Source organism: Peromyscus californicus, unplaced genomic scaffold (genome assembly GCF_007827085.1).
Source record: "Peromyscus californicus insignis strain IS unplaced genomic scaffold, ASM782708v3 Scaffold_6__1_contigs__length_162567912, whole genome shotgun sequence".
NCBI lineage: Eukaryota > Metazoa > Chordata > Mammalia > Rodentia > Cricetidae > Peromyscus > Peromyscus californicus.
This window is the reverse complement of record NW_026294584.1, coordinates 23,136,483-23,155,441: the sequence shown is the minus strand read 5'-3', so window position 1 is coordinate 23,155,441 and position 18,959 is coordinate 23,136,483. Positions and strand designations below refer to the sequence as shown.

The following is an 18,959-nucleotide window of genomic DNA, read 5'->3' as shown; positions in this document are numbered from 1 at the left end:
CCCAAAGTTAATTCTAGATAGGTGTGGTAGCTCATGCCTGTAATTTTAGTACTTATTAATGCAAGACAGGAGAATACCACATGTTCAAGGCAAGCCTGGGTACAGAGTGAGACTGTCTCAAAAACTAAGCAAGCTTAAGGAGATGGTTTAGTCAGTAACATGCTTGCCTTACAAGCATGAGGAACTGAGTTCGGGCCTCAGAACCAATGCAAAGACAGTCAGGTATGATGGTGTATATCCGTAAACCCAGTACTAGGAAGACAGAGACAGGTAGACCATTAGAGTTCACTGCGCAGTCTAACCTACTTGGAGTGCCAGGCCACTGAGAGGTCCTGTCTCCCTCCCCAAAAGGTGGATGGCAGACAACTTGAAGTTGTCCCCTGTTCTCCACATGCAGATGCATAAACACACACACCAAACAAACAAGCCACAAAACTATTTATATTATCTTATTAAAAACAGTGTAAAATGGGCATGGTGGAAGGAAGCACAGAGATACTTCAGCAGAAGGAAGCCAGAAAGTATGCAGGAGAGAGATGAGAGAGAAAGAGATGCTGAGTGGTCTATGCACTGTGAAGAGAGGGGAACTGTAGACACCACGGAAAACATGAGGAACACCCTGATGTGAGAGCCCTGCAGAGCCATCTGAGACGTTAGTGATGTCTGGGCCCCTGCTGCAGCAGAGGGCCATGTCTGGGTCCATGGTCCTGAGGCAGCCAGGGTCTGTACTGATGTCAGCGACTAGTACTACCAGTGAAGAGGATGAGGATGTCTGGGGTCTGTACTGCACCCGGAAGCCATGTTGACGTCTGAGGATTGCCCTGAACTGGCTCCATCCCCAACCAGCCACCACACCACAGTGGTACCAGAGGTGAGGTGGGCTTGTGATATAGAAATAGAGAATATAGATATGATAGGATAAAAAGGTAGATTATTGAATCTACTTTTAAAGAACAATTTGTTTTACATTGCTATAGATTTTAGTTTATTGATACAAATTTAAAGTTAATTTTGTTATACTGGATGTATATTTCTACTCTTGTTTAAGGTATTATGTTTGTGCAGCTAATTTAAAATCGTAATGTATAATTAAGAAATAGAGATTAATAATTAGTAATCTATGATAATCAAACTTTTAGTCATGTTAGTTAAGTTTTCTAGGTATACCTAGATATATTTCAATTAGGTAGGTAATTTTCAAACATTTCAAAGACCTACAGAGTATGGCATTTAAAATGTTTTAAAAACTTAGACTTTCTGGACAGTGAGACACGTCTGCTCCTGGCAGCACCGATTTACTTCAAAGAGGAAGATGGACATCAAAGATACTCCATATGGGGTTTATCTTCTTCTTGGCAAAAAAGAGCCATTTAGGTAAGAAACTGCTCTTGCCTGGACTGCTTTACAGTATGTTATATAGACTGGACATGCAGGACCCACAGGAAAATGACCACTAAATTTGTGAAAACAAGGGGAAATGGTCTTTCGGGTTCCTGCTTCGCAGACGAGACTGCCAAACATTCTACAGGACACATGGAAAAGCAACTAAAAAACTCTACATCTATAGGCTGAAGATGGATGTCCCAACGTTGCAGAGGAACTTTGGGTGACTGTCCAGGCAGGCAGCTGTCTCTGTCATTCGAGATTTTTGGAAGATGCTTATATTACACTTCCTGTTCACTTAGGTAATATTATATCCTTCTGAGGTCTTTGATGTAGTTTAAGAATAGATAGTTATAATTACAGTTTTCCTTAGTCATGATAAAAGATAAATTAGGTATGAAACTTTACTCACAAATATAGGATACATAGAATATTTTTTTAAAATTTGGCCAAATACAAATAGACTAGATATTGTAACTGTAATTTGCTTGATAACTGTTCTATTATATGTAATTTTACTATGTTAAAGTTAAAACCTTCCTTTTTGATTAGACAGAAAAGGGGAAGTAATGTGGGATATTGTTCTGTATGCTGTGAATATGTGTTGCTCTGATTGGTTGATAAATAAAACGCTGATTTTCTAGTATCCAGGCAGGAAGTGTAGGCGGGGCAAGCAGACGAGGAGAATTCTGGGAAGAGGAATAGCGGGGTCAGAAGTCGCCAGCCAGATGCAGAGGAAGCAAGATGACAAGACAGAACTGAGAAAAGTTACCGAGCCATGTGACTAAACATAGATAAGGATTATGGGTTAATTTAAGTGTAAGAGCTAGTCAGTAATAAGCCTGAGCTAATGGCCGAGCAGTTATAATTAATATAAGCCTCTGAGTGATTATTTTATAAGCAGGCCACAGGGCTGTGGGGGCTTGGAGGGACAGATAAATCTTCTGACTACAGGTGTGTGAGAACTGGCCCAGATTGTATGGATGCAGGAGAGCCAGCCATGCCCCTCACAGGGGTGGCACAGAAGAGCTGGCCCTGGTGGCATGGGCATGGGAGAGTTGGTTCTATAGCATGGGTGTGGGAGAGCCAGCCCTGCCCCACACTAGAGAGAGCTGGCCCCAATGGCATGGACATGGGAGAGCTGGCCCTGCGGGGGGATGGGCATGGGAGAGCTGGTACTGGCCCTCACCTGGCCTTGGGAGAACAGGCTCTGGTAGTGTGGATGGCAGGAAAGCTGGCTGGCTGACCAACCAAATATCCTCAGGCACAGATCCATCTAGGATCTTTTGAGTTGGGCCATCCCAACATCTTCCCCATCTAGGAGCTGATTCCAAATTGAACACTCTAACAATCAAATGAGCAATCACCAGAAAAGGAATATAATTCAAGAAAGTTTCCAAAGAAAAGACCTCCTAAAAATCCTGTGAGGGTAACCTGAAGAAGGGTCAGCATTTTCATCTAAGCACATTTTTGGTCTCATTAAACAAGAGTTATTTAAGCTGCTAAAGAGCTCTGAGTCATACTTAAACTGGGAGGCTTACTCCAGAACATGAGACATGTGGGAGGCATCTGATGATAAAACCAAACAGCAGATCCCCTGCATGTAGTTTACTGCTGGACACTTCATAATAACCATAGCTGTATTATACACGAACTACAAAATTCACATGAACATAAGGTAACACTGGCAAAAAAAAAAAAAAATTCCTTCTTCCTTAGCGGTCCTAGCAGATACGTGGTTCTTCCACAACAAAATAATATGGAAGACATTTTGAAGGCTGTAATAGAAGGAAGTCACAATAACTTTTTTAATCAGATTTTATGTTGGCCTTTTAAGTCTCTTACCAAGAAGGCATAAGACAAGTGAAAGGAAAACCTTCAAGATGAATAGTTATGGTTCACAGGCCTTTTAGAAAGGATGAAATGTTGCAACTGGCCCAGCAAAATAGAAGAGTGATGTCACAGCAGTATTTCTGTGTGTGTTTATGTAAGTATGTGTGTGTGTGTGTTCACGCACATGATGCTGCACATGCATTTGTGTGCACGTTTAGGTAGTTCTTTTAGACAATCAACAACAGGAGTGCTGGACAATGATGAATCTGTCAAACCATGACACAATCTGCACCACTCTAGAAGTCTAGTCTCCCCTCTGGCCCGTCAAAAGGACCAGTTACACAGTTCACTGAAAGGAGCATCATTTGTGAAGACTTTAAAAGATCATCCCAGGAAAATGTACCAAGATGGGAATTAACATCAATGCTGGAGCAGAGAGAGGGCATTCACTGAGCTTACTTGGCTTATGTCATGGTTGGTTCCACTTCACATAGTCAAAGGCCCAGGAAAAATCAATAAATCAAAGACCAGTTTTATGATGGTCTTAACAGATTTCAAATGGAATGGCCAAAATGGGCAGTCCTTAAAAGGAACTAAGTCTGGGCTGACAGATCTCTTACGTTGGAACTAATAAGGATAAGTCAGTTAGCAAGGAAAAGTGACCACTGTACTGAGCTGACTCCAAGCTCAGAATATAACACACACACACACACACACACACACACACACACACACACACACACACACACGCACACAGATTCATTCAGCCTGAATTTGTGAGTCATTTGTTCTGTAGGAGGGAGAGCTACTGGCAGCAATGAGGACATGCCTTGATATCCATAGATCTTAGACAGTTGACACTGATTATCAGCCGGGGGGAGGAAATACACTTTCCCATGAAGACATGAAACCTAAATTTACACAACTCTGCTTATCAATTTTAAACAACAAGTTAGTCACATCCAAATCAGACATCATGACAAGTTCCAGAAGCCAAGTGTGAGTCTTATGAAGAGCATTTTTTCCAGAAAATTTTTCATTTTATACTAAAGCACATTTAATCAGATTCCATGTAGCTTTGTGAACTGTCGTTACTGCAACAATTCACAAACCACAGCACATGATTTTCTTGATTGATTTTTTTGTTTGTTTATTTTAAAAAAGAAATGTGGCTAAAGTCAGTGGGGAAGCACACACATCTGTGATTCTAATACGTGGGAGGTACAGGCAGGAAACTGTCAGTTTAAGGCCAGCTCGGACAACTTAATGAGTTCTAGCCTAACCTCAGCTGTTTCTCTGTCTCACACATACACATGAGGCCTGTTTCAACAACAGAAATACCTGATGATCTTGACTGTAAAAGAGGGAATCTCAGGCTAGCAAGACGGCTCAGCAGGAGAAGGTACTTGCTGCCAAGCATGTGATCTGAGTTCAATCCTTGGGACCTACATGGTGGAAGGAGATCACCAACTCCCCCAAGTGGTCCTCTTACTCCCCCCGCCACGCCAAGGCACGTGCATGCTCATATACAGACATGCACAAATACAAGCACACATGCATACACACATACATAAATGTAATACAAGTTTTTTTTTGAAAGAGAGTGAGTATCACCAACTTCAGGGCAAAAGAGATGTGAAATCAGTTATTAGTTTACTATATGGTAAGTGTCCCATATAAAGGTCAATAGTTCATATCAATCTTTCATACCCTTGCCATTTAAATCTATAAAATATAATGTACAAAATGCTGTTGAAAATATAATCAAAACTAAGCATTACAGAAGACAGATGTAGAAAAATAAAAATCTAAAGATGACACATTTATTACCAAAAGAAGATACAACATGTCTATGTTGAACAAAAGTTACTCTTGATGGTCCTTGCAGAGGTGCACATGCTCAGAGCAGAATTTCTTCACTCAAGACTGTGGTACAAGAGGGTCAGAGTCTGTTGGCAGAAACTCCATAGCCAGAAACTGAATGTGTTATAGCAGCGAATGCCAAAGACTGTGAAGAGCCTGAATGTTCCTTCTCTGAGACTAAACATTTGGGAAGTTTTATACATGAAAGTCACGAGGAAAGGGCATGGCTGAAAAACATGCAACAAAAGTTAATTGGACAGTATTAGATTAACAATCATTTCAGTCTGGAAAAAGACAGAGGGACCAAAATTAGCAGATGTGGACTCCTCTGCACTTTTCTTATCTGATGCAGCATGACTATTGCATGTTATAAATCCAACCCCAAAGTTGGCTGAGCCTGAGAACTCTACGTGAGATAAACTGTAATGAAGAAAATGTTGTCAACAAATATACAAACTGGTGTATGCTTCCCTGGAAGGGAGCAACAGTGCTTCTCTTCACTGGCAAACCAAGCCTGAATATTCTTTAGGACTGTTCTTATATGATGAAGACATATAAATTTCCAATTAAGAGTGCTACCCCTAGCCGGGCGGTGGTGGCGCACACCTTTAATCCCAGCACTCGGGAGGCAGAGCCAGGCGGATCTCTGTGAGTTCAAGGCCAGCCTGGGCTACCAAGTGAGTTCCAGGAAAAGGTGCAAAGCTACACAGAGAAACCCTGTCTTGAAAAAAAAAAAAAAAAAAGCGTGCTACCCCATAGGTATAGAAGGACTACCTTGCAAATTAATTTAAGGAAAGGAACATAAGACGACATTCCCATTACCAAAATTGCTAAATTATTGAAATTATGATAAAAAATCATCACAAGATAAATAGCATGTTTGTATAACCTATTAAAAAGAAATAAACATTTCAAAATATAGTGAAATATTAGCTTACAAACTACCTTAATGTTTAACATTGTAAATTCTGGTTTCATGAAGTGATTCTGGGAATAAAAGTATTGACAACATCCATGAAAACACTGAGAAATCAAAAAAACACTGGCTAGCTTCTCCAAGACATTTTTCACCTTGGAAATACTTTAAACTACTAAACTATTATAGAAGAAATGAAAAGTTTGAGACTTTCTTATATTATATCTTAAGTCTATCAAATAATGTAAATATTGCTATAAATATCTTAGAGAATTAAAAGCATTTACAGAGAATCTGTAAAACATACAATTTCAATAGAAACAAATGCATTAAGTCATCTGCCGTCATGTGATCTGTGAGTCAATGTTTTTCCTTCAGAAGTCACATTAAACATATAAAATATACATAATAAAAACACTAACTATAGCATCTTTAGAAGCTGCAGTTGTCTATATTTTGAAGATAAATAACTGAAAGTGTAATTACTGACGCAAAGAACACTTACTTTGCTAAAGTCTAGTACATACTGTCAACTTAATTTCCCAGCAAGACTATACAAATACGAATCCCCAGCAAACAGCAGCAGGAATGTGCTCATAGCATCCTATCCAGTCATCTGCTTTTCCTGACTGTCCCTCAGTGCAGCTCTTCCCTCCTACGGGAGCTTCCTCTTTTTCCTGTCTAGCTCTGGGGAATACAAGAAAAATAACATATATTTCCCAATGTCGCTGCTACCTACCCCAATTCCACCTCCAGTTCTACCCAAGCCACTTTTCTTGTGGAGTCTAGACTTTTCTCCCCATTAACAACAAAACCAATGCTACCTTCTCCACTTGCTGGCCAAGTGCTTTCAAGAGCACAAAGATGGTAGCTTAGACTATTTTATGTGCTGCCATAACAGAAAACTGGTGACCAGGTAACTTATAAAGAACGGATATTTACTTCTTATAATAGAGACCAGAAAGGCTCAGGCTGACAAGCTGACATATACTATGGACCTATCTGATGCATTGTTCCATAGCAGGGAGGTGAAAAAAGAGTCAGAAAAATAGATCTTTTGATCGATATCTTATTTATTTTACATAACTAAACACCCGAGGCCAGGTAGTTTATAAAGAAAAGAAGCAGACTGATCTTACAGTTTCAGAAGGTAAAAGTCTTAGATTGGGCTATACCGTCCATCTGGTTTACGACTAGGGCCTCTGACTTATCACAGCATGGTGGAAGATATTATAGTGACAGGTCATGTGAAAGTAGAGACAAGAACATGTGGAACAGAGAGAGCCACAGGATAACAAAAGGGAGCAAGCCAAACTTTCTTCATAATCATTGGTCCTCACAGTAAATAATCTGGTCCTAGAGCAAACACTCCTGAGAAAGAAACACTAACCCTCTCTGAAGAAGGTGCCTTGTCCTAATCTCCTCTCATTGGGCCTCCTAAAGACCCACCACCTCTCAGTACAATCTACTCTACTCCTGTAATCAAGCCATTAAGCACACAAATCTTTAAAATATGTCCAAACTAGGGGCTGGAGAGATGGCTCAGCAGTTAAGAGCACTGGCTGCTCTTCCAGAGGACCTGGGTTCAATACCCAGCACCTACACAGCAGCTCACAACCATCTGTACCTCCAGTTCCAGAGGATCTGATGTCCCCTTCTGGCCTCTGAGGACATCACACTAGCATGTGGCATACAGACAAGTGCAGGCAAAACATCCACATACATTAAAAAAAAATCTTTAAAATGCGTCCAAACCATAATAATCAGGAACCCATTTCTATGACGTACTCCAAACATTTACATTATGAATTTATCCATGAAAGCAGAACCTTTCTGATTTAATCGCATAGTGTCATTGGCGATTAGATTTCAAATAAAGGAAGAAGGGGTTAAACTGACCTACAGAGACAGTGACATTAGGAGAGACATAGACTAGGGAACAAAGCGTTCTCTTCCTTCTCAGAACAGTCGTCAGGGAGGGTTTTATTATGTAGGTCTCAATGCTATAGCACAGTGGTTCTCAACTTTCCTAAGGCTGTGACCCTTTAATACAGTTCCTCACAGTGTGGTGACACCCCACAGTGACCCCAACCATAAAATTATTTTCGTTGCTATTACATAACTATAATTTTACTACTGTTATAAATCGTAATGTAAAGATCTGATATTTCCGATGGTCTTAGGCAAGCCCTGAGAAAGGCCCTAAAGGGCTTTCTCCACAGGTGGAGAACCACTGCTAGAGCACATCTTAAAGCTTAGCAGGCCGTGCTGAGCCCAACTCTCCCCAGGATTCTAACTGTCTGTCAGTCTGAAGTTTTGTTATGGCTGTAACTTTTTCTCTCTAAGTTTTTAAAAGAAATTTAATAAAAGTTCAGTAAGGGACAAGCTGGGCCTACTAGTCAGATGAAATTGCCATATGCCTTTTGTTTGACAGCAGGTACACAGATTTATTACCATCCTAAAAAGAATTCAATGTACATGAGAAAACATTTAGTACCATCAAGGTATTCTAACAGAGACTAGTACAATGGAAGGATTTTTCAATCTTTTTAAATATATAAAACAAGAGTATCAATAAAATACAATGCTATTTAAAAAAAAAAAAAACAACTTTAAGAGATAAAAGCCCAATTTGCTCCCTCTCAATTCACCAGAGAAGGCATCTCACCCAATAAGGACACCTGAAATACGTAAGATGGGAAGAAAATAAACAAGAAACCCCATCTTTGCCTTTACAGCACACTCTCTACACACAGCGAATGTGTCAGACATTCACAGCCAAATGTACATTATGAAATTCCATTAAACTATAAAATAAACTATCACATTAAACAATGTCATCGATGGTTCTAATTTTAAATTTCAATTAATGTTCGATTTATTTCAATGTGTAGGTTATAAAACAGGGCATAAAACCATGACCATAACACAAACGTCTGAAGAAAAGAGCACCCGAATGAGCAATCCTGGCCCTGGCCAGTGGCTGCCTTTAGAGCGCTTGCTCCTCATCGACACACTGCACCTGCCTAAGAGCTGCTTCTATGGTGTTGCTTTTTTTCTAGAGTTAACAGAAAATTTTAGAATGAAAAGCCTGAAATCCCAAGCCTTGTTTATCCTAGAACTGTGAGAAGACCACATTTGCTCAGTATTGGCAGGACAATGCCTCTCCCTGACTTCAGGAAGGTGCACACTAAACACTCCTTGAGAAATACCATTTTGTACCACACTGAACTCTACATGCTTCAAGATTCTGTAACCGTGGAGACCTGAGAGGAACTGAGAGGAATTGGATATCATTGGGGCAGAGCAAGCATTTAAATAGCTCTGAACTGAGCATATTAAAATGTATGGATATATTAGCATATTTTCATAACAGGTATAAATCATAATTAAATTTCTATGGTGATATATTTAACCTAGCTTTAGCAATAAAAAGAAGCCTATAGGCAAGAAAGGTGTCCACAGTAGAGAGAGCATTTCCACTATAACTGTTTCAAATGTAATTTGGGCTTTTTTTTTTTTCTAACTAGGTAGGTCTATTCTCTATTTACTAACTTAGCAAACAAAAAAAAGTTATATACTTTCAATTACTTTGAATATGTAACCATCAAACAAAAATACATACAAGGTTATTGAAAATTATTCCTAAGACTCCTTTAGCCTTAAAAATTATTATATATGCTACCTCATTCTTATGTTTTAATGGAGAAATATTAAAATTTATAACTCAATTTATAATATAATACTAAATATTTTAAAATAAAATGTTTATTATCATCTTAAAAACTTCCTTATAATGTGATATTTTGAGAATTATTAATGTATAATTCAAGTAAACTGTGGTAGTTTAACTTTAAAAAAAGAAACAGTCTGGTTCTTCAGTCTCCTTCAGAGACTCATAAAATAAAGGCTGGGTCCTGGGTGTGTCACACGTAGGAATGTCATAGCTTTAAGAACACAACATCTCTCATAGCTCACGAGTACCTCAGTCCTTGCAGGCACGCACTTGCAGGGGATAGTGGGGTCCTGTTCCCCATCATCCTCTCTTTCACTCTCCAGCTAGAAGGTATGTTTTTTCCTAACAAATGTTCCCACCATGCTGTACTGCCTCAGCACACCCTTGAAGCAACAAGCCAGCCAGGCATGGACTGATACTTCTAAAGCTGTGACCCCAAACAACCTTTTCCTTTCATAAGCTGAATTCGCAGGTACCTCTCATGAGCTGAATTAACAGGAACAACAAACGACTTACAAAACAAAGTCACATCCAGATGATAGCTCTTGGCGTTTTTAGGGTAAGAGACAGTAAATGAGAATTGGAGGCACTACAAACTCTCTTCCCATACAGACACAGCTATAAAATGCTGCATGTAGTTTCAGCGTCGTGGCAGACCATTCCACTTGGCTTCCCAGACTGATTCACATTAATAACTGCTCAAACGGCACCAACAGGACAATGTGATTAGCACAGTTATCACAGTGATCTAGCACCAAGCTACTTTAAGGGCTACAGTTTTCCTTTGGTGCTGCCAAGCATATTTTCAGCTTATGTATCAGAAAATGGCAGGTTCCAGAAATAAAAGTGAGTCATTCCATAAGTTTAGCGCTTAACCCTTGGACTTCGAATTTCAAAAATGTTTACAATGGTTCCCGTAAGTCACTGATTCAGTACAGTTAACACATCATTAACGATATGATGTGTGTATGCCACAAAAGTATGTACCACTCTTGATGAAAAGAACAGTTGTGTGTCTCCGCGCCGGGGGTCACATGAGGGTCTTACACTTCCTAGGCAAGTGCTTTGCCACCAGTTATACTCTTTCCAAACTGATCATCAGGGTCTGGCAGCAAGCCTCAACTCTTTAGTCAGGTTTCTCGATCAATGCACACTTTCAGTGGATTTGGCCAGTGATCATATAAGCAGAGAGTGGCCTTCCAGTCTGGTCCCAGAGCAGGAAACACTGCCCCCCTCCTAAGGTCAAATGTGACAGTGTCACAGTATTATGAGATGGAACTTTTAAGAAGGACTCATTATCACAACACCAGTGCATTATGAGAACAGGTTCCTCGCAAAGGGCCAAGTTCAGTGCCTTCATGTCATTTTCCTTGCCTTCTCTGTCTTTCTACCAAGATGACGCAGCAAGAAGGCCCTCATCAAGTGTCCTGCAGGCCCTTGAGCTTCCATTTTCTGGCTTCCAGAAGGGTGAGTCAATAAATTTCTGTTCATTCTCAATCACTCAGTCTGAGGTATTGTTACAGCAGCACATAGACTAATACAGTCTGGACACAGCATTGGTAAAGCAACTACAACCTTCTTTCTAGTATTGCCTAGATGGCTAAGGGTACTCCTAAACTTAGAATTAAAGTCTTTGTCCAGACAGGAATCTATGTGTACTTCCCCTTGATTTCATTTCACCCAGCAACATAATGAGGCATCCATGAAACTATTCATATTTCATAGATTAGGAAAATAAGACTGAAATGACAAACAGCTTGATTGAAATAATAAGGCATTAGATGACAGAGCTTAAGGAGGATCTAAATTACTATGGTTTCCAGTTAAGTGCCTGTATTAGTTTGGGCTTGTTCCATCTGAAAATGACGAAATAAAATAATGATCCACACAGAATGGAAATGTGCTCATGCTCCACATAAAGGATGCTCAAAGGTCAGCATCACAGGGCAGTCTGACAGCACCAATCTTCAAGGACTCAGCTCTCCAGGGTGAGCCCTCCATATCTTCACAACATACCCAGGCTTCTTGGTCAAGACAGAGGTAGAGGTCGTCCAAATCACCCAGTACACAATCCAGCATAAGGGAGGGGCTGGGCAAGGGAAGGAAGGTACACACCAACTCTGTTTTGATCATTATTTTTGGTATCTACTTGTCATTCATTTATCTTTTTGTTGTTAGACAGGACATCTCGTTTATGTAGCTCAGCTGTGCTGGAATTCATGGAGATGATGTGCCTCTGACTCCTCAGCGCTGCAATTAAAGGCATGCTCCTCATACTCGGCCCTACTGTGCTTTGAAAAGTTTCCCTAAGCTGAGCAGTGGTGGCGCATGCCTTTAATCTCAAGAGGCAGAGGCAAGTGGATCTCTGTGAGTTTGAGGCCAGCCTGGTCTACAAAGTGAGTTCTAGGATAGCCAGGACTGTTACACAGAGAAACCTTGTCTCAAAAAACAAAAACAAACAAAACAAAACAAAAAAAGAGGAAGTTTTCCTAGAATCTGCAAACAGTACAATCCCATACCTAAATGCAAAACGGATACAAGGCAAGAAAAGAAAGGGAAAAAAGAAAAAAGAAAGGGAAATGAACACAACCAGGACAGTCTCCTTGTGTCATGTTAAAACTGAATGATATGAAGAGGTTCAAATGTGGGTGTCTGCTACACAGCGTGCAGTCCCATGCTGTGTAACTGTTGTTTCTCTGGCTTTCGTGACCCCTAGTGTGCATACATACCAACTACAGAACGATGTTCAAGGCACAACACTGTGAAGAGTTTTAAGTAATTCTTGCTCTTTATGGAATGACAGAAATTAACTTCATTTTAAAAAGCTATTACTAAATTTGAAATAAAAAAAAAAACATTAAATCACTGATGCTTTAAAATGGACTAAAAGTTTCTTCCTGCAGGGGGAAGGAAATTCTAATGCCTCAGCCCATCATAAAGTATTTTTCTAGACAAGTTTATCATCAGTGACCCTGACACACTCTCTCTAGCAAACAGCAACTTTTCACTGGCCCTGAATTGTCTTGCCTTATCACCTGAGAATGCTTTGTTCTCCCACCAAAATCTTAGAGGAGAATGATTTCAGCAATTCTCAAACATCACCATCCCTAAGATACTACTCCTTTCATGTTGTTTAGAAGGATGCAATGCTACTCTAGCTTGATTGATTCTGTTTTGTTAGCTATAGGTTAGGCCTACACATCAGCAGCTTTCTTAGCAAACAATGGAGAACCTTGGTCAGGGAAAGAGCTCAGGATCCCATCAGGTTCCGAAGATGCTCAAACTCATAAAAAATCATGTGGTATTTGTATGTAGCCTCGACATATCATCACATGTACTTTAAATCAGCTTTACACTACTTACAAAACCTAATGCAATTTAACACAAAAATAATTGTTATCCCATGTATTGTAGGGAATGACCCATTACAAGGAGGGCACGTCTTGCACATGTTTAATACAGACATAATTGTTTTCTTATAGATATGGAACCTGCAGATGCAGAAAGCTAATTGTGTTAGGAAGATTATCAGAAAGTTCTTCAGGTCTTCTAACCCTACCTGAACTACTTTGATATAATACTCATGGTTGGGCATTTCACTTGGTCTCTTCTTTATCTCCTCAACAGATGAAATCAGAGTGACTTTTAAGGAGAAGCATGGAAAGTACTTATCACAATTTTTCAGTTAGTCTCAGGTGTAGAAACTACTGTGAAGGAAAGCTGTAAGAAACCTCGGGAGGAAACTCCTAGTGTGATGTGCACACTAACATGTCCCTACTGATCCGACACTGAATAAGCACCCTTGAGAACACACTATCACAGCTATCCAGCCAATTCCCCTATCCCTACAGCTATTCCAGAAATACGACAGCCTGGTGATTTCAGGCAAAAATAAGATTTAAAAAATCTTAGCTGTTCCCTGAAAAAGCGGGCAGACTATCGAACCTAAAGACAACAGAGACACATTACAACTCAACCAGAGTTACAGAGCACTGGGAATGTGCACTGTGCCATCTACTTAACAAAATGCTTCCCAAATGCTCCACTGGCTGAATAAACAAGGTTCCAAAGTATCACATGGACAGATAGACTTCACTTTTTCCAGTCATGAAGCCTTCTGCTCTTTACTAGAAGTTCGGTTACCCAAAATTTTTGTGGTCTCACTTGCTTTTTGTTATTTGTTTATGGTTCAAATGAAGTGGAAGGGAAACTAACGGCCTGTCTTATTGGGTCTTTCTCCAAGAGTCTAACGTATTATTTGATGGTGTACAGTTCCTAACTCCTAGAGAGTGAACTATAGTATTCCTCAGCCCTGCATGGCCTCCGGGATGATCTGCAGGGGAAACTGCTAGCACCAGTGTCTCAGCCCAACACCAGGCCCATCTCATCAGGGATGGGCCTCAGGACCAGCACATTCTCCAAGTGCTGCCTTAATGGGAAGGGTTAGAACTACAGATGAGGGAGAGAGAATCCTAATTTACATTTACGTCAACCAAGTCTACCGGGTCCCAGAAAGAATGAACAGCTTCCCTAAAACTGTGAAAATACAAGGGTTAGTTCTGCCTCTCTGTGTAGCTGGCATCTTCCCCTATCCTATCCAGCCAATCCCCTCTCGCTCTAAACATTCATAAGATAGGAAGGGCAGTACACCCCCACAGAGGGACAACAGCTTCAAGTCCAGGAACTGAACACTGCTGGATTATCGGTTAGATCAGAATTAAGTAGCAATGAATGCGAAAATTCTATCCATTACACACAGTGCCACATTTTTAATGGGAAAATAAGAACTTCCATTACATAATGAAGTTAAGTGAAAAATCCTTGTACATTTGCTTTGGAATTTAAAGGTCAAGAGTAAAAATACAGAGAGATCATTATGTAAAATTAAATGTATTTGAGTTTTTCTGGATATCACTACAGAAGGACAAGATCAAAATACTTTTTAAATCCATGAGTACATTTTTAAAGATCAGTGCATTTGTCTTGTAAGAATAGGGGTTAAAGCCAGGCGGTGGTGGCGCACGCCTTTAATCCCAGCACTCGGGAGGCAGAGCCAGGCGGATCTCTGTGAGTTTGAGGCCAGCCTGGTCTACAAAGTGAGTTCCAGGAAAGGCACAAAACTACACAGAGAAACCCTGTCTCGAAAAACAAACAAACAAACAAAAAAAAAAGGGGGGGGGGTTAAAATAGAAAGTAAATTTTCAGTGTACACAGCTAAGTTTTCATTTTCAAAAAAAAAAAAAAAGAAAAAACCAAAAAAACAAAAACGGGAAATCATAGAGATGAGAGACTACACTTCAAAAGTCATAAATAAAAACCTAGTGGTCTTACTGAAGTATATGTATATGCTTTGATTCCCAGAAGGAGGGATGTAACAGGAAAGAATCTTAAAAACAACCAATTACTTTCTAAAATCTGATTTAATACTTAAGCTAGTAAAGGAGAGAAACTAAGATATGTATTTCAATACTAATACTTAAAGATGAAATCCAAGCCACTATGAATTACTAAAATAGTTTTAAATTCAGTTTTACAAAACAAGTAGCTTGATGGAAACTAAGAGTTCCCATGACTATTTTAAGAAGTGCCTGCATATACTATCCCTGGTGCATGAGCTGGCTTTTGGGAGGCCATTTCCTATGGTGGGACACCTTGTACAGCCTTGATAATGGACCTGCCTCAACTGAAAGTAGCAGGCCTTGTTGACTCCCCATGGGAGGCCTTACCTTTTCAGATGAGGGAATGGGGGAGTGGGCTGGGGGAAAGGTTGAGGGGGGGGACGAAGGCAGAGAGGGGGATCTGTGGTTGGTATGTAAAATTAATAAAAATTTTCTTAATAAAGAAAAAAAATGTAAGCCGGGCGGTGGTGGCGCACGCCTTTAATCCCAGCACTCGGGAGGCAGAGCCAGGCGGATCTCTGTGAGTTCGAGGCCAGCCTGGGCTACCAAGTGAGTCCCAGGAAAGGCGCAAAGCTGCACAGAGAAACCCTGTCTCGAAAAACCAAAAAAAAAAAAAAAAAAAAAAAAAAAAAAAAGAAGAAGAAAAAAAATGTAATGGATTTCAGTTGTACCCAATTCTTTTTGTCTCTACAATAGCTTGCTTGCCCAATCTCATTCTACTGGCTCCAAAATTATATTCAGTATTTGGTCAACAATATTAGTGGAGGCAACAATAACAATCCACATTACTTCCTTTCCTTTTATATCCTATGATTTTGTCGCTATTGTTTTCCTGATTTTTGCTATAACATAATAAGCTAATGCATGCCTTTGTCCTGGTTTTAGATGGAATTATATGCCAACATCTAGGCAATACACTTTTCTAATTTAAAATAACTACAAGGTTGCACATTACACTAGTAGATTTGTAATCAACTTAAAGATAATGTGTTAAAAGCACAATTAGACATGTCATAACAGAAGAAGGCCCTGGTAATTACAAACAGTGCCATGCTTGCTGGCTTTTTAAACAGTAGCACAAGACTGTGAAAAATCGCCACCCAGTGATGCAAATGAAAACTGCAATTTGTTTTTGTGTAAAATGAGTACCCTGGAGGATTGCTTCAACTTCATTACTGAATGAACTCTTGCCTTCTTCTGTGCATACCAACTGGTTACACAAGGGGAAGGATGCTTTTCTCCTACCCCACCCTCCCTTTATTCTTAGTCTGCATGCGCCTCAATCTACAAAGGCCAAAAGCTTTAGAAATCCTCGTGAGGAAAAAAGGCTTTCCATAAACATGAGCCAGTCGATTGTACATGAATACTCTAGATATTCCTATTATCAACAAGAGTGCCTTGGGTCTGCATGGACCCCAAAGTTCAAGTCAACATTAAGCAGGAATGCAGGCCATAGGAAAAGGATTCTCTGGTAGAAAAAAGAGAAGAGGTGTCATTGTTCACCTTAACAGCATAATCTACTGTGACCTTCTTAGAAACAGGTTGTAACTGTCAGTAAAGAGAGAATCTAGCCAACTGTCAACAGCTCATATCGTCAGGAAATTGTTTCCAAGTCATATACATATATCATTAGAAGTCAGAGGATAAGAAAACAAAACCAATCTTTTTTATTTTCTGTAATGTACCTATTTCACACAATAATTTTAAAATCTTATGTGGATATATACCGAATGGTTGGGTTTCTGTTTGTTTGTTTTGTTTTTTTCCCCTGAGACATGGTTTTTCTGTGTAGCCCTGGCTGCCCTGGAACTTGCTTTAAAGACCAGGCTGGCCCAGCATGTAAAGACAGCAGGAAAAAAGAAGAGTCACTAGTACATATTCCAGAATACATGAGTATGGCACCATGTTAGCAATAAGATCACAAGAATATCTCATGTGTACCACTTAACTTACCTTTTCAAAGTATCTTCATATGGTATGTCCTGAGACTACAGTAGATATTACATAAAGACACTGCTAGAGAGTGACATGACCAAAGGGGAAAATTCCCAAAATAAATTTTAAAGTTGGTCATCATATTTTTGAAAGACAATACAACATTCCTAGTAACTGTCAGGCTTGCCATCAGGAAAGTCAGTTATGTCCTTGAATGCCGACAGGTATTTATTTGCATTAATATTAATATTGCATATTAATATTAACAAAACATTAATACCATGAGCCTTCCACTTTGATGACATTAGTTTTATACAACAGTATAAAACTTACTTTATTTATTTACTTACATTTACTTATTTAAAATATTAGATAGTAAAAGTGTGAGGTAGCCAAACTTAATGAACAGTAAAACAACATTAATGCTCCTTTATTTTAAAAGCACTCTCGTGTGGTAAGTATGCAATTAAAGGTTTCCGGTTTTTTATTAAAACTTAAAAGATCACTAATGACTTAGATTAAAACTGAGAACATGGTAGAAACACTGACCCCTCTCCTCCACCTCTTTGATATGTGCAGAACAGTATCATTATCTACAGTAACAGTATTGTTAACAGTGTATCACAACTTTACCTGCCTCTTATTTTATAATACCTAAGCAAATTGAATTCAAAAATTTCAAATGCTGACAGTCCAGCATTTTAAAACTGCAACAGTACAGGGATTAAAAGACAGACTCTGGGAACAGATTTCCCAGGCTAATTCCAATTTTCTTTATGCAAGGAGAAGAACCTGCACAATTAAGTCCTCTGTGTATAGTGTAAGTAACTCACTTACAGGTTATTCTAAGCATTTTATGCACACTAATTTGTTTAATTCTATACTAGTCCCATAGGGTAGGTACTGATAACACGCTCAGTGACACCCAAGATTGTTAAATAGCTTCCTAAAGCTAGAAATCCTAATAAGTTGTGAAGCTGTGATGTCAAGCCAAAGGTTCTGGCTGTCAAGTCAGCATTCATGTTTGTACTTACCTGTAAACCTGTGCAATGCTCCTGAGGGAGAAGTGAGATGATGTGACAGAGGAAAGGGAAAGGAGACAGGAAATGGGAGCTCGGAGACACTGACTCATAGCACGAAACTTCAGGACAGCTAACTAAGCCCACAGAACATCAGCTCTACAAAGTGATTTTCTTTTCTTTTTCTGAAGAAATCAGTGAAGCTGGAAGCTTTGCATCTGAAACCAAACAGGGTTGACCAGACACAGGTCTTAGCTGACAGTTCCTGAGAGACAAGGAGGCTTCAGCTGATAATGGGAACTCTGGTCTTGCTGGGGCATTTGAACAAGGTGTAATACCAACTACACTGGATATTTTATTGGTTTCCTAGGATTATGATGGAAGTGATTCCTCTTCGTAAGTCTCAGAGACATACAGTCCTGGGAATATCAATCATGCTCAGTCCAAGATGGTCCTGGGAAAACTTGCTCAAAACACAGCATGTCAGCCTTTGAGAAAATGTACCATTAGAGTTGGATATGGCAGACAGAACAGCTGGTACTGAGCATATTAGAGTCATTAAGTCTTTGAAATTCCCTCATGAAATTAACAAATCTGGAAGCCTGTGAGACTTCCAAGTCTCAATCAAAGATGCTTCTAACTCCAGTCTTCCTGGGAATAGGGAAGGCAGCCCACAGCAGATGAACTTTACCTGCTGAGGCGGGAGAGCTGCAAAGTAGACACCTGATAACCAATGAAACCTTTGTTCAAGGTTACACACAGTACAAAAGCAGAGCCACTTTCCATGGACAGACCTTGTCTCTGATGTTCCATGCTGGCAAACTGAAGAGGTAGAAGGTAAAAAGATACATAAAATACTCTAGAAACTGTATGTG

At 39.7% G+C, this 18,959-nt stretch overlaps 1 protein-coding gene across 1 annotated transcript in view; it reads right to left on the bottom strand.

The window, feature by feature from the left end:
- Positions 1–18,959, bottom strand: part of Umad1 (UBAP1-MVB12-associated (UMA) domain containing 1) — a 166,081-nt gene that overhangs the window by 121,259 nt on the left and 25,863 nt on the right. The window lies entirely within an intron of this gene.